Below are 8,344 nucleotides of genomic sequence, written 5' to 3'. Positions count from 1 at the left end.
ACTAGGCTGAAAGAGAACATAGAGAGGATGTGGAAAAGCAGGCCAAACAGTCCAGTGTGCGCTAGAGCACTCAGGCTGTGACTGGGTGAGTGGCTCCAACAGATCCCAGGAACAACATCAGAGCTCTCTGTCCAGAAGAATGCAGTGCTAGAAACAGCTAAGATACTGCGCAGAACCCTCAAACTCCCAGACCTCTGGTAGAGGACCTGAGGTTGAGGAAGACACATACCACCCTTAGGGGTGAGAGGGGAATTTTTTTTATATATATCGTGACACTCCCCCACCAGCATGACCTGTTGTGTCCTCCTGATATTACTGGGTCCCATTGATTATCCTCATTCCACCAAGTTTCTGTGATGCCTATTATATCAATATCCTCATTTAATATGAGGCACTCTAGTTCACCCATCTTATTATTTAGACTTCTAGCATTGGTATATAAGCACTTTAAGAACTTGTCCCTTTTTCGCCATCTGCCATTACATGATGTAGTTATAGACTGGAATCAAGGCAGCTGTGCTACACTGGCAAAGTTTTGACACTATAGCTGGCAAACCCTGCTAGTGCAGAAACAGTTTATACCAGCAGAAGAGTGCGGGTATATCTTATACCAGTTTCCTGAATGAAATAAGCTAAACTGGCAAAAACAATTCTTTACTGGTATAACTGCATCTAGAATAAGGTTTTGGCCAGTATAAAAATGTCATAAAAATGATACCCGTAACTGATATTACTACATTGACCAAATTTTTAATTGTAGATCTGGTCTAAATCTTCTTTTCACATAATAACTAGATTGAGATCATTAAGTAATCTATTTTGCAAGCCCTCTAATCATCACTGTAGCTGTTCTCTGAAACTGCTCCAGTTTTTCAGTATCCTTTTTTAAAGTGTTGACACCAAAACTGAGGCAGTATTCCAGTAGTGATGTCTTCAGTACCATATTCAGAGGTAATATCACCTCCCTACCCCAGCTTGATATTCCCACTATGTGAAATGGGGTTTTCTGGTACTCTAATGCTATGATGGCTAGAGTGTATGTTGCTTTCATTGACATGTTACCAGAACTGTGTCTTTTTTGATACATTATCATAATCTTAATTCTGATCTATATTTTTGGGAGCCTATAGCTGCATGTTCTCAACCACTTTTGGGATAATACCTTTGTACACATAATACTTGTTTGTATATCTTCAGTTATAGGATTTCGACTAGGGTTTTATTCCCTTTGCTGTGTTTGCAATAACCACTTGGAAGGGAGGCCCAGATTTCATTTGATATTTATTATCTAATACTTAGAGCAGTGATATGTCCTGTGGGGGTTCTGTAGCAAAGAAAGTCTACATCATCTGGAGACAGCAGTTATTTTTGTCTTGTTCAGTAGTGGTTCTGCAAGAGCAGGCTGTTTTAACAGAACAGCTAGGTCACTCATGTAAATGTTGAATAGGGTAAGTCTGAGGCTGCATCCCTGCCTTACTCATCATTCTTGCTTGAAGACTTCTTTTTGCATGTCTTTTATCTCTCAGTTGGATTATTATGTTTATTTTAATTGTATCAAATGCTTTCACACTAATTCCATTTTGTAGTCGTTAAAATCCAGTAGTAGTTTAAATCTGAGGTTCTGTATTGACTCAATACTTTAAAAAAAAAAAAGTTTAGTTTCTCTCCTTGTCTTACTTATTAACATACATATAAAAACATATGTAGTGTAAAGATGTGAGGCTTCTACAGAATTGTTTACTAATATTGATGCTGCCAGCACAGATGCCTCTATTGCTTGGCTGAGAGCATCTCTAGTTCTTTGTCAGTGGAGGGTTAGGTTAAGCTGCATGTGCGTAGTGGTATGGTTCAGAATCTCAGTTAATATGTTATGGACAGCAAGTTTTCAGTTTCTGGAGGTTTTCTTTGCTTTTTTGTGTTGCTATGGGGGTGGAGTGGGTAGTCTTCAATGGGATTTTCTAGTAGATGTTAAATTTAAGGTGGCATTTTTTCCCTGGTCTATGATTTTGGCCTTTAGTTCCTTAAAAGCAGAGGGTTAGATGTGTTCTTTCAGACTTTACCATTCTCAATTGCTAGGTGTTTTTCTGGTTAGGTTTGATTCTTATGTGTCAGAATTAGTGTCTTTTGCAGGAAAAAAATAAAATTTAAGTCTGAGGTGTTTTGTTGGAGCCTTGATTTATAGTTCCTTAGTATGGTGGTGAAGGTGTGTAACCTGAAGAGCCCCTAAATGTCCACAGGCATGTGGCCCACTATACTGTAATGCATATCAGGCTTGACACACTCGCTACACCCAACATATGCATCATACTGTGTACTTAAAAGGTATCATGTGAGGTATCATATGTACACAGGTGACATGGTGGTTCCAAAAATGATTGTGTGATGTATGTACATGTTGAGTAGAAAGAGTTATGCATGTGTCCTGGAAATATGTTTTTAAAATGCATTTGGGAGGCAGTGCATAAATTCATCCTGCCCTAGACAAAGGCTTTGTCTACACTTACAGTTTTGCAGCGCTGGCAGTTACAGCTGTGGTCGTACAGCTGTGTACGGCCAGCGCTGCAGTGTGTCCACACTGACAGCAACCAGCGCTGCAGTGTGTCCACACTTGCACCAGTTGCAGCGCTGTTGTGAGTGGTGCATTGTGGGCAGCTATCCCACAGAGCACCTCTCGTCCAATTTGCTGTGGGGGTTGTGGGAGGGACGGTAGGGCGGGTCATTCCGCTTCTGTTCCAACGACCCGTGGTGGCATCGTTCCCTTTTCAGCACGTTTGGTTGCCATTGTGATTCTGCCGCGTTGATTTCAGTAAGAAATGGAGCCCGAGGCTGTCTAGGGAGTTGTTGATGAATGTTGCCAGACAATCCCGTCTGGCAGTTTGATCTATTCCTTATGCTCCAAGTGACAGTGAGACTCAGATGATGAAATAGATGCGGCTGACGCGGCTGACACTAAATTGCTTGTCGCAGTTAACGGACGTGCTCTGCAGCGTGGACGCCGCCTTTGGGCTCGGGAACAAGTACTGAGTGTGGGATACATCGTCTTGCTAGTCTGGTGATGCGTAGCAGTGGCTGCAGAACTTTAAGGATGCGAAAAGCACTTTCATGGACTGTGTGCTAGGCCTCGCCCCAACCTGCAGCGCAAGCACGAGGACTGAGAGCTCGCCTGTCAGTGAGAAGCGGTGGCTATTGCAGTCTGGAAGCTGGCAACTCTCAACAGCTACCGCATCGGTCGCAAACAGTTTGGAGTGGAAAGTCGGACGTTGGAATAGTGGTGATGCAAGTTTGCAGGGACCTTAATCGCTCCTGTTCAGACGAACCGTGATTCTGGGGAAATGTGCAGGACATTGTGGATGGCTTTGCCCAAATGGGTTTCCCCTAACTTGAGGGCAATAGATTGGGACGCATATTCTATGTCTGGCACCACCACCTGGCATCTGAGTACATAATCGGAAAGGGTATTTCTCAATGGTTCTCCAGCGCCTGTGGACACCGTGGGTGTTTCACTGACATTTACACAGGTGGCCTGGAAAGGTTGCATGATTGCACGGCATCTTTCGGAACGTGCCTTTCAGCGAAGCTGCAGGCAGGGACTTTTTCCCAGACCGTAAGATCACACTGTGGGGACGTCGACATGCCCATTGTGTACCTTGGAAGACCCCGCTTACCGTTAATGCCTTGGCTCATGAAACCGTATACAGGAAGCTTGACTGAGCAAGGACGCGTCAACTACGGCTGAGCCGGTGCAGAATGACTGTGGAGTGTGCTTTGGACGTTTGAAGGGAGATGGAGAGTCTCTACGGGAAGCTACACGTGGTGGAAAGCAGCATCCCAGCGTTATATAACCGCGTGTGCTGTATCTCCATATATTTGTGAAGGGAAGGGTGAAACCTTCCGTGAACGAATGGGCCTCCGAGGTTCAACACCTGGAGGCTGAATTTTGCGACAGCCAGAGAGCAGCGACTAGAGAGGCCCGCGCGTGCTTCAAGGATAAGATGCCTTAAGGAAGCACTAGCGTATAACAACGTAATGTTGGGTGCTTCCACTGCAGTTTAGTGCGTGCCCACAGCAGTTACTTGCAGTGGTGCACAATGATTTGCATCAACTTGTGGTACAGGTATGTTACACTTTCTGTAATAATAAAAACTTATTTTAAAAGACAAGAAATCCTTATTAATACAGTCCATAAACGGAAGGTGGGGTACGGTGGGGAGCATTACACTCACAGGTTTTATATGTTCTTCCTGATGGCCTTGCATGCCTGCTGCACTTGAAGAATTACAATTGACGCATGGTGATGGGGTGAGTGCATTGGTCGGTCCAGTTTCAGGCTTGTGAGGTGAACGTATTGGTGTGGGGGGGGCTGGGGCAGTGGTGTTGGTAGCCCGGATGCGGGCATGGGTGTTTGAGGAACCGTGGGGCACAATTGTGTTGACTTTGGGGGCTGAGGCATCCCGGTCGTGTCTGCTGTGTCTTACATTGGACTCAGTCTGTGTGGCTTCCATGGCTTAGCCCGATTGTGGTTCTCTTTGCTGCCTGATCCTTCTAATGCTACGTTTTTCGCATGCTGTACTTTTCTGTTTGCGGATCTATTCAGTGGCTGCTTTCACAAGCTGTTCCTTCGATTCTTCCTGCTTTTTTTTTCTTAGTTTCTAGCTTTCCACGTGTCTGTTGTCGTGAGACTGAAGGCACACAAAAAACCGAGATAACTGTTATACGAGGAGCTTTGGTAGAGTATTGTGGCATCATTCACGACGGTGAACATACCACATCTGGCACTTGGCGATCGATACATGGTGGTTTAAAGCCATTTGGGTCACTGGGAAAGGTGGTTGATTGGTTCTGTACAGGGAATAATACATGCAGCACCCTGGGAAACGGCAGGCTGGGGCCGAATTGACATGGAATGCATGGGTTTTATGTGAAGCAAATCAGGGCTGGGAACTACCTGTTAGCCTGGGGTTATGCAAAGATTCAGGTGAGGGATCAGAGAAAGGCATCTTGCACACGGGCTCACAGGCAGGGGTGGGGGTTTTCAGGCTGCGTTTAGCCATGGGTTTATGCCAAGTCATGTGAGGGGAAATCAGAGGAGGCTCTTGACAGCGGCTACAGGGCAGGGGTGGGTTTTCAGCTGCCTTTCTCTTTCCCTGTTAGGCCTGGGAGTTTATGCAAAGAGTCAGGTGCAGGGAAATGCATTTCATATCCTCATTTTCACGATTGTGACCTAGATATCTCGCTGCTCGGGTCACCTGCGAGGGCGGGGACTTCTACAGCTATCGTGGATTCGCCCTTGGTCCTACGCAGTTCCTGTGTTGCCTGATCCCCACCCTCACGCACATGGCGCAACGTTTAGCTGGTGGCAGGACCACAGTTGCTCGCCCCATAAATTGTTGACGCGCTTGCCACGCTCTGGCTTGAAACTTTTGAAGAGATTACAGGGGCGATTACACGATTGTGATAGATCAATCAATGGTATTAGTCTAGGCATAGCCCCCTGCTCCCAAAACTTTGCATCCTTGTATTAAGCTTTCTTACTGGAACTCTCTGATCCTTCCTCATAGTAACCAGCGATGGCTTGCTTCCTGGGTTAGAACACAGCTCCTGGCTGCAGTCTGCAGGAACTCACATTTGGTCCCTTCACCCTGGTCTCAGGTGTGAACTGTCATTATGATCCTGGTTGGCGTGGGTTACATTCCAGTATCGCATCAGCTCTGGTTAAACGGCGGTGTTGGGGCAGCCTGAGCGCGGTTTCCAGTCCGGCTTTGCTGTAGGCCTTCTCAGTTCTTTACCTTACCTCCACTGACGCTCTCGGTCATAGCCCTGTCTTGCATTGATGTGATAACTGGCGTAGAATATTATAATTTCTGCGGCTGGATCACGTGGGACTGACTGTCTCTTCCCACCACTATTGATCGGCAGCTTGGCGTTCTGCTGGTGAACGTTTGGGGCGTGGAGGATTGTTGTGAGTTGATTGATTGATTGATCCACGCCTCGCTGAGCAAACAGGAGGATTTTTACTTCCTGGAGGCATTTAAGACGGAATCACCTGAGCCAGGGCATGGAGTGCTGAGGGTGACCGAGGAGAGGCTGAAGGATGATGGATAAGTCTAATACCCTGGAGGCCAATAACGCTGGTGAGGTCCACACTTGTGACAGCGCTTGATCACGCGCTGCTTCGCTAACCGGACGCCAGGTGTACAGCCAGCGCTGCAAACAGGGAGTTGCAGCGCTGGCTGAGCTTTTAAGTGTAGACACCTGCTAAGTTGCAGCGCTGTAACCCCCTCACCAGCGCTGCAACTTGCAAGTGTAGCCAAGCCCAAAGAAATATGGATTCTGTCTGGCTTGATTACAGGCAGAGGACAAGGAAAGTACATTTAGATATATAAGCAGGGTCTGAATGAACTCTCCCCGATAGGTACTTCGGGAGAGACTTCAGGAGCAAACTGTATTTACATGAACACCACTCTGCATAGATATCTAGCAGACAGGAGTTATGTAGCTCCAAGTGATCTGCTTTGGCTGGTGTTGGGTTACAGATCACTTTAGTATGGCATGCAGGGGTAGTGAAATGTTGTTATCAGTGTTGTCTTCATTGTATGACAAAAGGGGAGCAGAACTGTGCTGAGTGTATCCCGATTGAGGGGTCACCCTCAGCTGAAAGGAATTTGTAAACCAGGGGCTCGAATGCCAGACCCTTGTGAAAGTAAGACGGATGGGGACAGGTGTCCCAGCCAGGATATGTGAACTCTTCCTAAGGGTCCCCGGTCTGTTCCTCTGCACTGTTCAAAGATAGAGCTAAGTAGGCTTCATTAGGGGTCTCTGTGTCAAAGTGCTTAAATGAGAGCTGAAATCGCCTCTGGTGGGGCAGTGTTTCTGCTCAGCCTGCAAAGAGCTGACAATCACTAAGGCCTTGGCTACACTAGAAATTTCAAAGTGCTGCCGGGGCAGCACTGCGGGAGCGCTGCCACGGCAGCGCTTTGAAGTGTGAGTGTGGTCAGAGCGGCAGCGCTGGGAGAGAGCTCTCCCAGCACTGCACGTAAACCACATCCTTTACGGGTGTAGTGTGCAGCGCTGGGAGCCGTGCTCCCAGCGCTGCCGCCCTGGTTACACTGACGCTTTACAGCGCTGCATCTTGCAGCACTCAGGTGGGTGTTTTTTCACTCCCCTGAGTGCGAAAGTTGCAGCACTGTAAAGTGCCAATGTAGCCAGGCCCTAAGACTGGTGAGCAGAGGTCACAGCAGAGAATCAGGAGGCAGAAGAAGGTGACTGACAGTCGGCTGGTGAACGAACTACTGGCGAGGCGGTGAGCTGAATGAGCCGTAGGCAAGGCGGCCAGTGGAGAGGAACAGAGATTGTGTTGGGAGAGGCAGTTTTTCAGTTTTGAGTACAACCGAGCTAGGGAATAGAACAAATTTCACCAGCTACGTAAGGTAGGGGGCGTTTTTCATATTATTATTTGTTTAATGTTATATTTCATCCTTGTGCTTATTATTGTATGTAGTTTTGAGATGTTGTTTAATGAATCATTAAGGAAATGTAGTTGTTCCCAAGGTGCAGTACTTGCAGCAGAAAGCTTTGCAACAACTTCAAAGCGTAAATAATTTGATAAAGAATTTTTTTAAATGATAGAAAGCAATTGTCACTAATAATATGATTTCCCTTTTACGAATTTTTGATTCCATAGTTCAACGTGAAAAGTAGAATTACTTGGGTTAGCCCAGTGTTCTCAAGAACTGCGAAGGTGACTGTTGATAGCAGGGGCGGCTCCAGGCACCAGCGCACCAAGCGTGTACCTGGGGCGGCAAGCCACAGGGAGCAGCCTGCCGGTCGCCGTCAGGGCAGCAGTTAGGCTGCCTTCGGTGGCATGCCTGCGGGAGGTCCGTCGGTCCTGCAGTTTCGGCGGCAATTCAGCAGTGGGTACACTGAAGGCGCAGGACCGACAGACCTCCCCAGGTATGCTGCTGAAGGCCGCCTGACTGCCGTGCTTGGGGCGGCAAAATACATAGAGCTGCCCCTGGTTGATAGATTGAGGGAATGTGCTGGAAACAGCAGTAGAGGTTGCTGCTGAGTGCTAATTAGAACAGCATATTTAGATTTCCTCTGAAAGGAGTAAAGTTCTCCTCAGTTCTCTTTGACTGAACTCTGGCCTTGTCTACACTTGCAAGTTGCAGCGCTGGTGAGGGGGTTACAGCGCTGCAACTTAGCAGGTGTCTACGGCCTTGTCTACACTTGCAAGTTACAGCGCTGGTGAGGGGGTTACAGCGCTGCAACTTAGCAGGTGTCTACACTTAAAAGCTCAGCCAGCGCTGCAACTCCCTGTTTGCAGTGCTGGCTGTACACCTGGGTC

At 47.3% G+C, this 8,344-nt stretch overlaps 1 protein-coding gene across 3 annotated transcripts in view; it reads left to right on the top strand.

Annotated features, from left to right (window-relative positions):
* The window catches only part of TMEM267 (transmembrane protein 267), a 31,272-nt gene that overhangs the window by 9,544 nt on the left and 13,384 nt on the right, over positions 1-8,344 (top strand). The window contains exon 1 of one of the 3 annotated variants that reach the window (XM_032780826.2): positions 7,239-7,427. The exons of the other annotated variants lie outside the window; for them this stretch is intronic. The gene's annotated coding sequence lies outside the window, so the exon portion shown is untranslated. Of the gene's footprint in view, positions 1-7,238; positions 7,428-8,344 lie in introns of those variants that run through there. 3 annotated transcript variants of the gene reach the window in all.

The sequence above is a fragment of the Chelonoidis abingdonii genome, chromosome 6 (genome assembly GCF_003597395.2).
Source record: "Chelonoidis abingdonii isolate Lonesome George chromosome 6, CheloAbing_2.0, whole genome shotgun sequence".
In the NCBI taxonomy this organism is placed as follows: domain Eukaryota; kingdom Metazoa; phylum Chordata; order Testudines; family Testudinidae; genus Chelonoidis; species Chelonoidis abingdonii.
Note: the sequence above shows the minus strand (reverse complement) of the source record. Positions and strands in the feature narration are given on the sequence as shown.